General features: G+C 40.3%; 1 protein-coding gene across 3 annotated transcripts in view; it reads left to right on the top strand.

Annotated features, from left to right (window-relative positions):
• tsc22d1 (TSC22 domain family, member 1) overlaps window positions 1-19507 on the top strand; it is a 285022-nt gene that overhangs the window by 99543 nt on the left and 165972 nt on the right. The gene's annotated exons all lie outside the window — the stretch shown is intronic.

Genomic DNA, 19507 nt, shown 5'->3' with positions numbered 1-19507 from the left:
CTCAATTTTGGCCAGCCCCTCTCTCAATTCCCTTTACTCCACTGTAATTCTGATACATCTGACTTGAGCTTTTCCTCAAATTACAGGGTGACTTCTGTCATATTGTGATCACTGGCTCCTAAAGGTTCCTTTACCTGAAGTCCTCTAATCAATTCCGGTTCATTGCACAACACCCAATCCAAAATAGCTGATCCCCTAGTGGGCTTAACCACGAACTGCTCTAAAAAGCTATCTTGTAGGCATTTTTGAAATTCCTCCTCTGAGGATCCAGCACCAATCTGATATTCCCAATCTACCTGCGCATTGAAATTGTAATTATTGTAGCATTGCCCTTTTGACATGCATTTTCTGTCTCCCATTGTAGTTTGTAGAGCACATTTTTTTTACTACTGTTTGGAGGGTCTGTATATAACTCCTATCAGGATCTTTTTACCCTTGCAGCTCTACCCACAACCTTCCGATCCTATCTGCTCTTTCTAATGATTCTTTTTACCAACAGAGCTGTCCCCCACACTCCTACCCACACCTGCCTTCCTACCTGTCCTTGGTAGGTGTATCCTTGGACATTAAGCTCCCAGTTACAATCTTCTTTCAGCCATGATTCAGTGATGCCCATGATGTCATTCATGCCAATCTAACTGTTCTACAAGTTCAACTACCTTATTCGCTATACTGCACACATTCAAATATAACACCTACAGTCTTTTCCTTTTTGTCCGCTTTTAACATTGCAACTCATCCAGTTGACTGCAATTTTGCTCTTTCCTTGCTGGCAGCCTCACTACACACCACCTCTGTTTGTTAACCAACTGCCGCATCCTCAGCGCTATCACTCTGGTTACCACCCCCCTGGCAAATTAGTTTAAACCCTTTTGAACAGGACATAAGTACAAGTCGTGCTGCCACTTTTGTTGGGGGGGGGGTGGAGTCATCAGTCTGTGTAAATGTCATCAAATTAAATGAGTGTGGTGTGGGTAGTAGATACTTTAGTTCTGGCTGTAAGAAACCAGGGCAGAAGAACATTCTATGGGAGTCGTGACTTGTTTGTATTGAGCAGAAAAGCCAGTTTACTTGGCATTGTAGTTGTTTGTTGATCCAATAGGCAATGTAGCATTTTCTTATACAAGATAGTGGAGTGTCAGCTGAGGTATCCAAATCTTAGCAACTGAGTGCTAGTCTTTGTTTTTAACAGCAAGTAATACAAATACAGGTTATTCACATATAATTAATGTTAAAATATCTTAATGTGATGGTGTTACATATTTTTGACAAGTCAGGCTGATGGTGCTATCTTAAAGTAAACATTGTTCAGTGAAAATGTAAATAGATTACAGCTGAAAGATTACATTTATCACCTTTGGTGTACATATTGCCTTCATGAAAGTGAACAAACTTTTGTATTTGGTTTTAGTTATGAAAGTAGGGTAAAGTTTGCATCTTTTAATGCTCAACATTGCTGATTAGCTATTAGTATGAGACATTTTCTTCAGCAGTTTACAAAGCACTGTCCAAAATGTAACTTCTTTGTATCTCGCCCTCCCCACAATTTTCAGCTTCCACATGCTACTGATCCCAAACCTTGTAATCTGCATTTCATTTTTACCAACTAAATTAGATTTTCTGTTTTCCATTGTACACTTGCTGCTGAATAAGACTGCTGCAATGAATGAATTTGCTTTGTTAGATAATAACTACCATTGCTCTAAGGCAACCATTGAATTAGGCAGCAAGTTTGGAGCATGTATTGGAGATGTAGGGTGCTGACTGTTCTACAGTGGGCAGACAGTAGTTTGCAAGGTTTGATTCATAGCTATCGTCTTATATTAACATAATTGCCTGGAAAGATATGGCTACTCACAGACCACATTGGCAACTGGTCTAATAGATTTGAGTGGGTTTGAAATGAGAAGTTCAGCTTCTAGGTGTGTGGCTTGCAATCTGCTTTACCTGCCTTTCAACAGGAGTATAGATCCAGGACTAACATAAACCTAAGTGACCCCACATTTTAGGAACTGTGTGCTAAGGTTGCAGAAATTTATCAAAGTAAATTGGCAAACTTACAAAGAGATCTTCTCACTGTACCACATTTCTGTAAATCTGCAGTAGTGAAGAGATGGAAATGTTTGGTTGAGTAACTTGAAAAGCAAAATAAAGCTTTGAGTTTAATATATTTGACAGTTTCCTGTTGGACTTTGACAGTTTCCTGTTGGACTTTGACAGCCAGTTACTGAATAATCATTATTGAGAACTCAGCTATACAAATTGGCCTGAAGTATTTTAGTTGCTGAGTATCATGTAGAAGAAAGGGAGAACCACCTTCTTCCTCTCAAAAAAGAGTTGGTGATTTAGCAGTTTGCAGTTTCAAGTGAAGTTTTTAAAATGATTTTTTTTGTTCTAAGGAGTGTTTCAGACATCTGTTTTGTACCTGTCTACACTAAGTACCTTCCAGTTGCTATGTTCATAAAGCTAATCTAAATATAACAAGTACCTGGAATGTGCCAACAATGTTATCAAAAGTAACATTCAGCTGATGTATTTTGGTATTTGCTTTCTGAAGAAGGGATGAAACTGATTTTTTAGATAGCCAGTTAAAAGCTGTATTTCAAACCAGTGCCAGATGTGGAGAAACCACCTGTACAGTTGTCAGTTCACTATTTGCTAGTGAATTGTTTTGAAGTACCTCAGTATGTTTACAGAAAATGCAAACTGCCATTGCATATTGTCTACCCATGCACAATAATGATTTGACTATTGTCTGGAGTGGGCCATGCATGAACCTTCCTCCAGGCAATTGGCAGACTTCTTGTGAAGTTGCTTTTCAGCTTAGTGTGTTTAACTTAGACTTCCATTGGTGCCAGCATAAAATTATTATTGATCTACCTTGAATCTATTCCTAAATTTGTAAGATGGTTTATTATTACAATCCTTCAGTACTGGTTTGTTCCACATCTGAAGTCAACTAGTTTTCTTACTTTTCTAACTCAAGTTATTTGTTTTTTTTCTTTCACAGTAACAATCAAAGCTGTACCCTCTCTAACATGCTGGTGGAGAGAGTTTTATTCTGGTTTTTAGCACTGGAAATATTTACATTCGGACATGTACCCAATTTCCCACGGGATCAATAAAGTATGTCTGTCTGTGTTCATTTCCTTCATTCCCAGTTTGAAATATCACTTCCTCATTTTCCTTCCATCCATTTTTTAGGACGGGTATCTCCTGCTTTATGAATGTTCATTTTACGCCCCTTTGCTTTTACATAATACCTACATTAGTAACCTGTTTTCGCATTATAAAGAGGATTTTTGCTTTTATGAAAATTTTTCCCATATAAATTAATGGTTCTTTGCTTTACGCCATTTCAGCTTAAGAAAGGTTTCATTGGAACGCTCTACCTTTGTAAAAGTGGGGGACACCTGTACCTTTGTTTGGATGTGTCATTTGATAGTACAGTTTGAATTTAATCATTTTATGCATATTTTTGCTAATAAGCCAGGAAATCTACCTGAGAAGAGCATGTGTTCCTGCAGATGAACTTCCAACTGGGTGAAGTTGCAACATAAAATCAAAACAGTCAAGTTTGCTTTCAACAGAGGAAACTAAGAAATCTCATCATAGATAAAAGGCTTTCAACTTTTATTGCACAGTCATAGTAATTCATAATTAAGTATTTTCAGAAGGAGTGTTCACCATGAACATCCACATCCTCAAAGACTGAGTATTAGCAACCAGGATATTTGCAGTCATCTTTAGACAGAAGTAGAAGGTGGATGATGAGCCATACAGGCATCTTGCTGATGCTCCATTAATACAGAAACCTGCCTTCCGCCAACTGGATTCACTCCATATAACAAGAAATTGCTGAGGACACTGAATTCTACAAGGAGTGTAGGGCTGACAAACGGCTGAAGATGTTTCAAAAACTACTTCAATATTAAGTGCCAGTGTGGGAAATTGTCCTGGTTTATCCCTTACTAGAAAACACAGAGTTATGCCAAGGAGTCTTCTATTAGTCATCAAAATAATGCCAGGTCTCTTTGACAGTATATCATGAGGCACTATTTGCCAATAAAGCCGAGTTTCGTTCTCGCATGCCTGCTTGGTACCAGAACCTATTACAGCCAATGAGGATTAAAGAACTGAATTTTGGAGGTATGACAGTGCCTGCCCTTGATATCGAGGCAGAATTTCAATGAGTGTTATGTCAATGAATCCTGGTAATACAAGTCAATGACCAAAGGAAAAACTCACCATTGGCTGAAAAAGAGCCTTGCACCTATTGGGTTAATCATCTCAGGCTGAAGACTTTGCTGCAACTGATCCCTGGGCCATCATCAATGACCTTTATTTGATTTCTGTCACAAGTGGGGAATATTTGCTGCTGATTACACAATGTTAGGTTCTGTCTGCTGTATCTCAGAAGATGAAGCTGTCCATGCAGAGATTCTGTAAAAATATGGTAGCATTCAGGCACAGTCTCTGCCTGTTCTCGCTGAAGAATTTGCCACTTGTCAGACTAAGGGTGCTGAGTCACTTGGAATCACTCATTTGATTGTAGAACCTAAGCTTGAGAAGTTAGAGACAAAGGTGTAACAAGTGCAGGTAGGATGGTGCTTAAGGTAATGGAATGTTCCTCCTGTGGGATTACAGGGTACTCAACGGTCTCTCTGATGACTACATCTGCAGGAAGTGCATCCAACTTCAGCTCCTGACAAGGTCAAGGAGCCGGAGGTGGATAGACTGGGGACCATCGCGGAGGCTGAAAACCTCAGATGTAACTTTCACTGACGTGGTCACACCCAGACTTCAGGCTTTAGATGGAAGATGAGTGGCCACCAGGAGAAGTAAATGGAGTAAGCAGTCAGTACGGTATTTCCCTGTGGCCATTCCTCACAGCAACAAGTATACCCTTGGCTGTGGCGGTGGGTGGGTGAAATTACCCATTAGAGCACAGCAATGACATCCAAACCAGTGGCACTGTGGCAGGCTCTGAGGCTCAGCAGGGAGAATAAAGACAGGCAGAGCGATAGTGATAGGAAATATGATAGTTATGGAGACCGACAGAAGGTTCTGTGGCCAGTAAAAAGACATCAGGATGGTGTGTTGCCTCCCAGGTGCTAGGGTCCAGGATGACTCGGAGCAGCTGCAGTATATTCTCAGGAGAGAGACTGAGCAGCCAGAGGTGGTGGTGCACATTGGCACCAATGACATAGGTACAGAGGGGGAAAGAGGTCCTGTAGAATGAATATAGGGAGTAAGGAAAGAGGCGAAAGAGCAGGACCTGCAAGGTGGTAATCACTGGATTATTCACAGTGCCACAGGCTAATCAGGGAGGAGGAACAGGATGATGGTACAGACGAATTATTGGCTGTGGAACAGGTGCAGGGGCAGGTTTTCAGTTTCTTGGATCATTGGAACCTTTTCTGTGGCAGATGTGACTTGTATAAGAGAAACATGTTGTACCTAAACTGGAGTGAAATCACTGTCCTGGCTGGGAGGTTCACAGTGTTACTCAGGAGGATTTACGCTAGTTTGGCAGTGGAATGGAGACCAGAGCACCATGTCAGACAGTGGAGAGTTGGTAAGAAAGGTAGATATCGGGGCTAGTAAAAACAGGCAGGAGTAAAGTAACATATGGGAGGGAGTGTTTGAGGTGTGTGTATTTTAATGTTTGGAATAATATGGGTAAAGTTGATGAGCTTAGAGTATGGATCAGTACATGGAGCTATGATGTTGTGGCCATTCCAGAGACTTGACAGAGAGTGCTACAGGAATAGGTGCTTAATGTCCCAGGGTTTCAGTGTTTTAGGAAAGCTAAAAGAAGTCAGAGTTTCACTACTAATCAAGGACAATATCAGAGCTGCACTCAGAAGAACATAATGGAGAACATTTAGGAAGAACTCAACTCATTTAGGAAGGGTGCAATTACTCTGGGATGGTACTACATTACCATTAGTCACTGGGACATTGAGGATATGCAGAAGATATGCAGGCAAAGTGTTAAAAAAAAAAATTAGGGATATTGTCATGGGGGCTTCAACTTCCCTAATGTAGACTGGGAATCTTTGAGTGCATGAGGTTTAGATGGGGCAGAATTTGTTAGGTGAGGGTTTCTTAAATAGTATGTAAATAGTCCAACAAAGGAGTTGCTGTACTATACTGGACCTTGTGTTGAGTAATGAGCCTTTCCAGGTGACTGACCTTTCAGTGGGCAGACAGTTAGTAAGACTGACCATTGCTCCCTAAGTTTTAAGGTAGCTGTAGGTAAGAGAAGTATGGATCTTGTGAGAGTGTATTAAATTGGAGCAGGGCTAACTCCAAGAGTATTCGGCAGGAATAGGAAAGTTAATTGGGAACAGCTGTCCACATTTGACATGGGGTGTTTAAAGACCAGCTGTGCAGCATACTGTTCCAGCCAGAAGGAGGGACAAGAAAAGTAAGGTAAAAGAACTTTGGATGTCAAGAGAAGTGGTGAATTTAGTCAAGAAGAAAAAGTATATGTAAAGCTGAGGAACTTTAATCAAACAGAGCCCTTGAGGTTTATAAAGAATTCAAAAGGGTATTAGGAAAGCTGTTAGGTTCATGAAATGTCCTTGACAAGTAGGATTAGAGAGAGAATTCTATACATACATCATGAGCAAGAGGGTAACCACGGTGGGGGGCAATGTGATTTACCTGGATGCAGAGAATGTGGATGGGGTCTTTACTGAGTGTTTTACATCAGTGTTTACCATGGAAAAGGATGTGAAGGATAAGGAGATCAGTGCCAAGCATATTAGTACCCAGGTTTCCCCCCCGCTATCCAAAGGTAGAGCGTTCCTGTGAAACGGTTCGTAAGCCGGAATGTCGTAAAGTGAAGCAGCAAATACCATTTATTTGTGAGCGTTCGCAAACCCAAAAAATAACCTACCAAATCATGCCAAATAAGACATAAAACCTATAATAACAGTAACATATAGTAAATGCAGGAACAATATGATAAATACACAGCCTATATAAAGTAGAAATACTTTTCTGCAATCGTTGCAGCACTGTCTAGCGTAGCGAAAATCTCAAGCAAGCACTCTTGGCAGAAGCACACGGCACGAGTGCTCTCAGCAGAAGCACTCTCTCCAGTAACCTTTAAGCTATGAAGCTGCCAAATCAAACCAAGTAACACATAAAAATACACAGCCTATACAAAGTAGAAATAATGTATGTACAGTGTAGTTTCACTTACTGGAATTGGGAAGACAGCACACTGATGGTGTGTTAGGCTGAGTCGTTAGAGGTTGGGGTGGTGGGAGGTAGAGGAGACTGGGGTGTCATCTCATTCTCCATTTCCATCAGGGCAGGCAGGTCACCACCTTCTATGTCTGCCTGCCTCGATGTCAAATATCAAGCTTCATCATCTGCTGTGGCTGATGTGGAAGGCTTGAAAAACGCCAGTATGCTTGATTACTTAGCCTCGCGCATTTTTCTATCATACAGGTCTTTGTAAGCACTCAAACCATCCTGCAATTATGCCCTAAACCTACGTACCCTTCCAAAATTAAAGTCCTACTTTTCTGCAATCATTGCAGCGTTGTCATTCGCAGCGAAAATCTCACGCAATTGCTTCACGTTCAGTTCCTGGACGACTTCACTTTTGGGCCGTTTGCTACTGCGTTTGGTTTCGATTGTTATCCTTTCCTCTTGCAATTGTATCAGCTCTTCATCTGTCAGTTCTTGGTCATGGGATGCCAAAACCTCTTCAACATCACCTTTGTCAACTTCCACAAATCCAGCCTCCTTAGCCAAATTCATTATGCCATATTTATTGTTGATGGTTCAAAGCCTTTAAAATTGTTCACTGCTTCGGGACATAGTTTCCTCCAAATGTCATTTCTCATCGAGACTGTTAGTCTATTGAGAGCATCTCCAATGTTGGCGATTGCCAGTTTTATATTGTACTCTTTCCAGATCTCTCGCAAAGATGCTTCGGAGTTGCCACCTCTATCAATGACACTTAGAATAAAATGCATCACATTTTGCGTATAGTAAGCCTTGATTATGGCTATTAGGCCTTGGTCACATGGCTGCAGCAGTGACGTCGTATTCGGCGGTAAGAATGCAACACGAATGTTACCACCATACTCAGTAAAGCCAGGTGGATAAGCAGCGCAATTATCAACAATCACAAGACACATATTATAGAGGTTATTTTCTCTACAGTATTTTTCAACAAAAGGACTAATGTATCCACTCATGTACTCAGAAAAAAGCACTTGGGTATTCCAACCACTTGGATGTGAACGGAACACAATGGGAAGTGTTTTCTTATCAACACCTTTAAGTGCCCTTGGATTTTCTGAATGGTACACTAGTAAAGGCTTAAGGACATCACCAGTGGCGTTAATAATAGGCATTAGGGTAAACCAGTCCTTCGATGCCTTGTGCCTCTTAGCCTGCTTTTCTTCTATCGAAATAAATGTCGTCTTTGGCAATTTTTTCCAACAAGTTGCAGTTTCGTCACAGTTAAACACTTGCTTATATGAATAACCACCTTTTGTAATTATTTTCTTAAATTCTGCTGGGAACTTTTTGGCAGCTTCAGTATCAGCTGAAGCACTCTCTCCAATAAACTTTAAACTATGAAGCTGCCCTCGCCTCAGAAACTGATCAAACCACCAATGACTACCTTTAAATCCCACTTCCGCAAAACTTTCAACACCGTCTTCCAGTGCTTTCTGTTTCAGCTTATTAAAAAGACTGATTTCTCCTTAAGTATAAGATAACGGATACCACGCTTTGTACACCCATCAATCCACTCAAGCAATAGACTTTCCATTTTATCCATTATTGGATGCCGACTAAGAGAGACCACTTTGCTACGAGCAGGACCAACAGTAACATCGGCAGCTTCCAAAATTCTTTCTCTCTGCGTATAAATAGTGCGAATGGTGGACGCAGGCAAGTTCAATACTGTGCGTGGATAGTGTCCTTACTTTGTTCACCACGATCAAAATGCTTAATTATGTTTAGTTTTATGCTAAGTGTAACACCCTTACAAGCTCTTAGGCTCTTCCAATACCTTATAATTCATCTTGCTAATGGATGCACAAAATAAATCGACATACAGCAAAGATGCTTAGGGGCACATGTATAAGCAATGGCGGTTAGAATGCAGTTCCGGGTGAGGAGCCTGGCTGCTTGGCGCGCGCGCTGCCTTTTTTCATAACAGTGAAAACACCTTCTGTTAGCGAGAACAGATAGCTAATGTAGGTCTTTCATAACAGTGAGGTGTCATAAAGTGAACGTTCAAAAAACGGGGGCCACCTGTATGCCAGGGCATTTTGTGGTAAAGGAGGAGGTAGTATTGGGTTCCTTAAAGAGCATTAAGGTGGATATGTTCCCAGGGCCTGATGGGATGTACTGCAGGTTTTTGAGAGGGGCAAGAGAAGAAATTGCTGTGGCCTTGACCAATGTCTTCATGTCCACTCTAGCCACAGGCAATATTGAGGACTGTTGAATATCTTATGTTGATATATTACTCAAGAAGGGAACCAGGGAATATCCTGGAAACTGTACACTGGTGAGTCTCGTCTGTGGTAAGGAAGTTACTGGAGAGAATTCTTGGGAGCAGGAAAACCGGATTTTAGAAAAGGGTTAGATGAGTCCCTCTTGGGGGGGGGGCTCATCCAGAAGATAAAAATGCATAAGATCCATGATGAATTTCCATTTGGATTTAGATCTGGCAGAAGTTCGTGGTCGAAGGGTCTTGTTCTAGCTGGAGGCCTGTTTCTGTGTTTTACAGGGGTCTGTCCTGGAACCTCTGCTGTTTGTGATGTATATAAATGACCTGGGTGAATAGTGGTGGTGTGGACAGTGCAGAAGATTATCAAAGAAGACAGTTGGATATTGATCAGTTGCAGGTATAGGTGGAGAAATGGAACTCTCTCAAAATGCTGGAGGAACTCAACAGGTCAGGCAGCGTCCATGGAAATGTGTAAGCAATTGATCTTTTGGACTGAGGCCTTCACCAGCATTGGAAAGGAAGGTGGAAGAGGCCAGAATAAAAAGGGGGGGAGAAGGGAAGGAGGGCAAGCAAGGTGGGAAATGGAGAAGGAAGACTGATGGGCTAGTGGACCATGGGAGGAGGAGGAGGAGGGGCAGTGAGAAGAGATACGAGGCCAGAGTGGGGAATAGAAGAGGGAAGGGGGGATGCTAAAAGCAGGAACATGTGTCAGGAGTTAGATCAGTGGGGTGGGGCAGATGGAGTTTAACCTGGCCAAATGTGAAATGTAAACACAAGGAAATCTGCAGATCCTGGAAATTCAAGCAACACACACAAAATGCTGATGGAATGCAGCAGGCCAGGCAGCATCTTGGGCCTCGGCCTGAAACGTCAACAGCGCTTCTCCCTCTAGATGCTGCCTGGTCTGCTGCATTCCACCAGCATTCAAATGTGAAATGTAGTGCCTTGGTTGGTGACACTTAAAGAGACTGCTTTCTGACTCTCACACTCGTCCAACAACATGAAATGTTGTCTCCACAGATGCTGCTGTACCCAGTTTGTTTTGTTTTCCCCTGTAGTAACTACCTGCTTTCAGATTGACTAAGCTTTGAAAACTATACGCTTGAATCATGAGAGAGTATTTTTGACTAATACTTGGAATGATTGAATTATATTTACTTGGGTCTAGGATAGCATAAGAAAGCTTCAACAATATTGCTTACATGTTGCCTTCAGAATATCCCCAAATGCTCTGCAGCATGTGAAGTCAGTATTGCTGCTCGCAGCCTACCTGCTTCTTAATGAGGTTTTAAACCATTAGAACCAGAGACTGAAAAAAAATGTGGCTGTGGAACAGAATGAGTGATGAAGCCAGATCAAGCTGGCTCAACGATTATCAGTGCCAGGACTGAATTTCCAAAGAAATGAAACTGGCAGGAAGTACAAGAACTCTGGCCAATTCACATGTGATGAAGTGTTTATACAAGAAATTACTTTCATTCAAACAGTTACTTTTTCATGCTTTTCTGCTCTTGCTCAGACCCATAAAGAAAGGGCAGGAAAACAAAGGCCAATTAAATAGAAGTTGCATATAGTGACAATGCTGTTCACTACCACTATCTCATAAGTCTGATTACATGATGGCAGTTTATCACCAAGTTAGTGAAGGAAGTTCCTCTCCAGTCTTTGAAGAAAATGTAGCATTTCAAGAGACTGCCAGAACCAATCTTGATGTGGCCAATACTGGCTTTCTCTGAGCCCCATTGAAGGGAATTCTTTGTACACCCCTTCACAAAAGAAACTCAATGAATTCCTATTCCGTACGCAATTTGATAATCTATTCCAAAGTTCAAGATTGTCTTGAGCAATTCTTCCTTATATTTAACAGTTTATGTAAAATATGATGCCTGCAGTTCTCTTTCTAGTTAGGGTAAAAAGGAAGTTGTTGCCATTAACATTTTTTAAAATTTCAATTTAATCATTTTGAAATCTGTTTTTTACCAAGCAACAAGGGTCCCTGATTTATCCCAATAAACAGCAGCCTTGACCAATCACCTCTTCCTTCTGCCAGAAAGACTGAACCTGAGCAATTTATTTTAAACTCAGTATTATTATTATAATAGTTCTATATTACATCTTTTTTATATATAACTGTTTCCTTTTGGAAATAAGTGTTATTTCATAGGAATGTAAGAAACATTAGAGGAATTGGTTTCTTTTTAGATCATTTGGATGTGCTGCACCATTTTAATAAGACAATGACCGATATTTAATATCAGTGCTGCTTTCCTGCATCAACCTCGTATCTTTTTATTCTGTATTATCTAAAAATCTGTTGATCTGACTTGAAGATATTTAACTGTGCCTCAACAACTCAAGAGATTCACTTCCATCTGAGTGGATTTCTTCATCTCTGTCCTATTGATGAACACTTACTTGTATTTGCAACCACCAGTTCAAGACACAAGCTGTCCCTGGGTAACGAGGCAGTTCTGTTTACAGGTGTCCCCCGTTTTTCGAACGTTGACTTTACGACAACTCACTATTACGAAAGACCTACATTAATACCTGTTTTCGCTAACCAAAGAGGATTTTCGCTTTTACGAAAAAAAGACTCCCGCTTTATACGTGTGTTTACCCCGAGAAAGACTACAATGACCGTGAAACCTTGTGCAGGCAGTTGTTTGCACATGTGTGTACGTGCGTGCGTATGCATGTACGTGCCGATTTTTTTTCTCTCCAAATTGTCTTTGGCTCGCTTCCTGATATTGATAAGTGAAACTACACCGTACATACAATATTTCTACTTTATATAGGGTGTATATTTATCATATCATTCCTGCTTTTACTATATGTTAGTGTTATTTTAGGTTTTATGTTATTTGGTTTGATTTGGTAGGTTATTTTTTTGGTCTGGGAACGCTCAAAAGTTTTTCCCATATAAATTAATGGTATTTGCTTCTTTGCTTTATGACATTTTGGTTTACAAATGGTTTCATAGGAACGCTGTACCTTCGGATTGCAGGGGAAACCTGTATATGGGTGTCCTTAAAGTCAGTTTTGTCCTTAAGTTGATCTTAGTCTATGTGAGAAAATACACACAAATCACTTGAGTTGGTAATCATGCCTCCAAAGTATTATAATGGATGGCATTAAAAGCACTTAAGGCTGCTCAGAAAGAACAGTTACCATAAGTGGAGAGGCTGAGGAAACAAGTACTGCAATTTAAACGAACAAACCTTTGTACGTACACGAAACATTTGACTTGAATATTATGGGAGCTCAAATGTATATACAGGTGTCTGTAAGTCACATTCATAACCTGTGGACGGTCTGTACATCAGCCGGGAAGCATCAACTCTATGTAAATGTCGTCAGGCCTGTAATTACTTTCTCACTATATTGAGGTAACACACATTTTATATACTTGAGCATGGGTGCTGTGTTCCTTGTAGGACATGTCTGCCTTGCCTTGCGTTGCCTCTTAGGGCATCTGCCATTTTAGGAATTAATCGACTAATTCTTCATTCCATTCCCTCTATGCAAGTATATCCATTCTTGGATAGGCAGACCAGACCTCTAGAGAATATTCCAGAGAGTCTCACCAGGACCTTATAATATTGGTACAACATATCTCTGCTCTTTTTCTCAAATCCTCTTAGAGTCCAATATGCTGTTTGCTTTCCTGGACATGTGTATTAACTTCCAGAGACTTTTGTACAAATGATGCCCAGCTTCCTTTGAACACCAATACTTTTCAGTCTCTCACCATAAGGAAACTCCATCTCCTAGATTTTCCTTCTGACTTGGATGTACTCACTTGTCTATGTTGTATTCTACCTGTTATGAATCTGTCCATCATCAAATTGTCACGTATCCTCAGAAAAGACCAGTCCTTAGCTTGTTCTGTGAGCCAGTCATGAACCAATTCTTTTCTTTCCTTAAATCATGGATTCATATATGCTTAATCTTAGAAAACCATACAAGGACCTATTTGGAAAATGGCAAACAGTCAGCAACCCCTTACTGCCATTTTGGGATTTTGTCAGTTTTCCTTCTGAAATGTTTTATTTATTAAGTTACTTCAGCTCCTCATTTGCATTCTGGATCTATTATCCTCTATTTCATCCCCAGAGCTTTGTGTTATCTTGGGAGATTAGAGACCAGATCTCAGTTTATTTTTTTGTAATTTCCTTATTTCTCAGTATAATTTATCTTGCTTCAATCTGCAAGGAATGAAAAATTTCTGCAAATTCCTTTTGTTACGTATCTATAGAAGCTCTCACATTTTATAGTTTTCAATAGACTTCTTACAATTTGCTAGACCATAAGACATGGGAGCAGAATTAGGCCATTTGGCCCATTGAGTCTGCTCCACTATTCAGTCATGGTTGATCCTTTCTTTCTCTACCCCCGCCACCCTCTGCTCAACTCCTTGGCCTTCTTCTTGTAACCTTTGATGCTGTGCCAATCAGTCTCTGCCTTAAATACAACCGACGACCTGGCCTCCACAGTTGCCTGTGGTAACAAATTCACCACCCTCTGGCTAAAGAAATTTCTCTGCATCTCGGTTTTAAATGTATTCCCCTCTTGTCCTAGGCTTGCCCACCATGAGAAACATCCTTTCCACATCTATGTGTCTAGGCCTTTCAACATTCAAAAGGTTTCAATGAGGTGCCCCCCTCTTCCTTCTAAATTCCAGTGAGTACAGCTCAAAAGTTCCTTGTATGTTAACCCTTTCATATTCGGAATCATTCTTCTGAACTTATGAACTCTCTCCAATGCCAGCTTATCTTTTCTTAGATGAAGAGCCCAAAACTGTTCACATTACTTAAGGTGAGGTATCATCAGTGCCTTATAAAACCTCAGCATCACACCCCTTCTCTTATTGCTAGATCTCTTGAAATGAATGCTAACGTTGCATTTGCCTTCCTCACCACTGACTCTACCTGTACGTTAGCCTTTAAGGTGTTCTGCACAATGACTCCCAAGTCCCTTTGCATCTCAGTGTTTTGGATTTTCTTCCTGTTTAGAAAATAGTCTGCACATGTATTTCTTCTACCAAAGTGCATGACCATGCATTTTCTAACATTGTATTTAATTAGTCATTTTCTTACCCATTCTCCTAATCTGTCTAACTCCTTCTGCTGCCTACCTGTTTCCTCAACACTACCTGCCTCTCCACCAGTCCTTGTATCACCTGCAAACCTGGCAACAAAGCCATCTATTCCATTATCTAAATCATAGGTGTCAAACTCAAGGCCTGCGAGCCATATCCGGCCCGGCGTACAATTATATCTGGCCCGCGAGATCATTTTAGATAGATCTATTATTTTAATTATTAATGGCCCGGCGATATGAAGTCTATGATTGTAAGTTAATACCAATCATAAAAATAATGCTTGCTCAGCAGTCTTCTTCATAAGAAACGGAATTTGTGAAGTGAAACACTTTGTAGTTATAGCAGAGACTGAGACACATGAGAACAGGCTGAAAAAACGGAGGCAATGAAAGTTGCGTTGGCACGCACCCGACTGATCCGGCCCGCATGAAGCTGCATTTTGCCCAATCCGGCCCGTGACCTAAAATGAGTTTGACACCCCTGATCTAAATCATTGATATATAGCATAAAAAGAAGTGGTCCCAACACCAACCCCTGCGAAACTCCACTAGTTACTGGCAGCCAACCAGAAAAGCATCCTTTTATTCCCACTCACTGCCTCTTATCAATGCTGTAACCATGCCGGTAACTTTCCTGTAATACCATGGTAGCCTTGTGTATGACACCTTGTCAGAGGCCTTCTAGAAAGTCCAAATATCCAACATCCACTGTATCATCTTTACTTATCCTACGTGTGATCTCCTCAAAGAATTCCAACAGGTTCGTCGGGCAAGGTTGTCCTTTAATATTTCATATTAAGAGTTTCATATTTCATCATTTCCCTTCCCTTCTAAGTCCCTTTTAATGATTCTTTTGGTTGCTCTTTGTAGATTTTCGAAAACTTCCCAATCCTCTAGCTTCCCTCTAATTTTTGCTTTTCCATTAGGTTTGACTTCTCTTGCCAGCCAAGGTTATACTATTTTGCTATTTGAGTATTCCTTTGTTTTTGGAATACATCTATCCTGCACCTTTCTCATCATTGCTGCTCTGTCATCCCTGCCAGTGTCTCCTTCCAATTTACTTTGGTCAACTCCTCTCTCGTACCACTGTAATTTCCTTCCACTGAAATACTGCTATGTTAGACTTGACTTTCTCCTTATCAAATTTCAAATTGAACTCGATCATATTGTGATCCCTGCCTCCTCAGGCTTATTTTACCTTAAGCTCCCTAATCACCTCAGTTCATTACATAACACCCAATCCAGATTAGCTGATCCCCTAGTAGGCTCAATGGTGAACTGCTCTTTTTTTAAAAAAAAACTATCTCGTAGGTATTCAACAAACTCACTTTCTTGTGAAAAATTACCAACCTGATTTTCCCAATTGACCTGCATGTTGAAATCTCCCATGACTATCATAACATTGCCCTTTTGACACGCCTTTTTATTTCCCATTAGAAATATAGAAAACCTACAGCACAATACAGGCCCTTTGGCCCACAAAGTTGAGCCAAACATGTCCCTACCCTAGAAATTACTAGGCTTACATATAGCCCTCTATTTTCCTAAGGTCCATGTACCTATCCAAAATCTTAAAAGACCCTATCGTATCTGCCTCCACCAGCTTTGCCGGCAGCCCATTCCACGCACTCACCACTCTGAGTAAAATAACTTACCCCTGACATCTCCCTGTACCTACTCCCCAGCACCTTAAACTTGTGTCCTCTTGTGGCAACCATTTCAGCCCTGGGAAAAAGCCTCTGACTATCCACATGATCAATGCCTCTCATCATCTTACACACCTCTATCAGGTCACCTCTCATCCTCCGTCGCTCCAAGGAGAAAAGGCTGAGTTCACTCAACCTATTCTCATAAGGCATGCTCCCCATTCCAGGCAACATCCTTGTAAATCTCCTCTGCACCCCTTCTATGGCTTCCACATCCTTCCTGTAGTGAGGTGACCAGAACTGAGCACAGTACCCCCAAGTGGAGTCTGACCAGGGTCCTATATAGCTGCAACATTACCTTTCTGCTCCTAAATTCAATTCCATGATTGATGAAGGCCAATACACTGTACTCTTTACACTGTACTTTTTCTTAACCACTGAGTCAACCTGCACAGCTGCTTTGAGCGTCCTATGGACTTGGACCCCAAGATCCCTCTGATCCTCCACACTGCCAAGAGTCTTACCATTAATACTATATTCTGTCATCATTTTTCTGTGTTGAACTCCATCTGCCACTTCTCAGCCCAGTTTTGCATCCTATCAATGTCCTTCTGTAACCTCTGACAGCCCTACACACTATCCACAACACCCCCAACCTTATTGTAATCTGTAGTTCATATCCTGACTGCTTCTGGATGGCCTGTATATAACTGCCATCAGAGTTCTTTTACCCTTGCAGTTTCTTACTCAACCCACAAGGATTCAGTATCTTCTAATCCTATTTCACATCTGTCTACTGATTTGATGTCATTATTTAGGAGCAGAGAAAAGCCACCCCCTTTGCTTACCTTCCTATCCCTCCAATACAGCGTGTAACTTTGGACATTCAGTGCCCATCTAGAACTGTCCTTCAGCCACGACTCAGTGATGGCTACATCATACCTGACAATCTGTAATAGTGCAAAAAGATGATCCATCTTATTTATTGTACTCTGCATTGAGATACAATACTGAGTACTATATTTGCTACTCTTTTTGATTCTGCAACAAAGTTTCAATACCTTAGTTCCATATTTAACTAAATCACTTTAATTTTCTAAATGCTGATACTGTAACTCTTCCCTAAGGGCCTCTTAATGTTAGCTCATCACATTAACCCTTTCAGATTACACAGTTCTAAATTTAAAATAACCATTTCCTTTGCTGGTTCCTCCCCATGTCAAGAAAGTAATACATAAATCCATGAAATTATTATCACATTCTCTATGATAATGTTGCATTGTATACCCAGAAATATGCAGTATTCTCTGGATTTAGAATAGTTTACTCTATTAATTTTCTTGCCATTCTGAATTCATGTGGCTTATCTTTGTCATCTGTAAGTCTAAGAACCTTGAATGCTTTGGTCCAAATTTTAGGTGGAAGTATTTCAGCTTTGATGCATTAATAGTTATTTTCTGCTTCTGATAAAAATCTGAGGCACTTTTGGGAGAGATGTATGGAACTTCACTAGTGTTTTTGTCAGCCAGAGCAGCTTTTGTACATCTTCCATCTATGCTTAGTATTTGTGTTGCATTCTTATTGGGAACATCTTTTAAATTGATGAACTGCATCACATACCACCTTGCTTGTGCCTTAATTTCCATGCCAGATGACCTTCCTGTGGCCCCATCGGTCTTCCTGCAGTGACCATCTGAAGAAACCAAGTAGCTTGTTGACCAGTTCTCAGGGCAGATCCAGGGGCCCCCTGGTATACCCCCTCAACTTAAGTCATCTTGAACCGCAGTCTTTTCATTAGCTTAGTATTGATACAAAGCAGTTTTAAAAGAATTGAAACAGATTTAAATAAACCTGAAAAATTATTTGAACTGAAAGTAACATTAAATTAAAAATAAAGAAAATAAATTTATTTCTAAATCTTCATGGGCAGCCCCTCCTCAAATGAATGAGGTCTAGGTAGATATGCCAGTCATCTTAAATATAACATAGAGGGGGAAATATCCAGCAGCAGAGCATGAAATCCGGTGAGTTGGTAACTGCTGCGACCCAGCATTCTAGGAGGAATATAATATGCACCATTATATATGTAAGGATAAAGTCCTCTTATAGTCCACTACATTCTTTGATTTTGGACAAATACCCTTTAGATTACTTGTGACTACAGAATTTTACTGTTGAGCAACTAAATAACTATAGTTCTTTTTTTTGTTCTGAAAATAAGATAATTGGTAAAAATGAAGATATATGATGAAACCTCTTCAAACAGTGAGTAATTTTGAATTGGATATTGGAAGCTAATTTGGAAATGGTCTTCAAATGCAATTGGATAAACACTGGGCAAATAGGCGAGGACCTAATGAGAAGATTTGCAGGGCAGCAGTGAAAGAGCCAAGTATTTGAATTAACTAGATTTGTGTGACAAAATATTGACATGTACCATATGTCCAAAAACTTCCTTTTATGATTAACATAAAAATGCAATGAGCATTTGACTATTGTTTGCACTGTTTGCTGCTTTGCATTTTTCTGGGAGAAGTCAAGTAGTTAAGGTGCAAGGTTATGTCCACATCTACTTGTAAGCCATTTGCTTTAATAGTTCTAAAAAAAAAAGGAGGCATTGTCACACATTGACTTACTTTGGTTAAAGAGATGAGATATAAAATAGACAAGTGATGATGCCCATGTCTAACTGTCAGCAATATTGTTTATTGACCCCACAGCTGTCATTATACCAGAGTATACATGTCTTCCTATGGTAGAAGTTTATTCAAAATTAAAACAGGATTCAAGAAATACCCATTAGGGCAGGAGGCATCTGTGGAGAGGAGCTCAGGATGAATTCAGGTTGATGAACACCTTTGAAGACATAATGAAAAATCCTCAGTTTTGTTTCTTTCTCCACTGATGCTGTCCAGCACTTAGTTTTACCTGTAGATTTCCAAAACTGACATTTATTACTTTTAAGCATTTTTCCTTTTGTTCTCATAATTACAATGATTCTTTAACTAAATTTGTTGAATCGTAAATTGCTTCATCACCTTTAGTTGACACCACGTTTCTAACCTCATTAGCATGGGAAATGAGGAAATAGTGGTCTTCATTTGCTCTTTCACTATGGCATCCTAATTCCAACTTCATAACAGCCCACCGTAGTCCCTGCTTCACTCTGCCTGTGAGTAAAAGTCTCATCTGTGCCTTTGTTAGACTCGTCTGTTCCAGTGCTCCAATGTGGCACTGAGTTGACTTCTTCATAAATGTGAGCTGATTA

The sequence above is a fragment of the Hypanus sabinus genome, chromosome 4 (assembly GCF_030144855.1).
Source record: "Hypanus sabinus isolate sHypSab1 chromosome 4, sHypSab1.hap1, whole genome shotgun sequence".
In the NCBI taxonomy this organism is placed as follows: Eukaryota; Metazoa; Chordata; class Chondrichthyes; order Myliobatiformes; family Dasyatidae; genus Hypanus; species Hypanus sabinus.
Note: the sequence above shows the minus strand (reverse complement) of the source record. Positions and strands in the feature narration are given on the sequence as shown.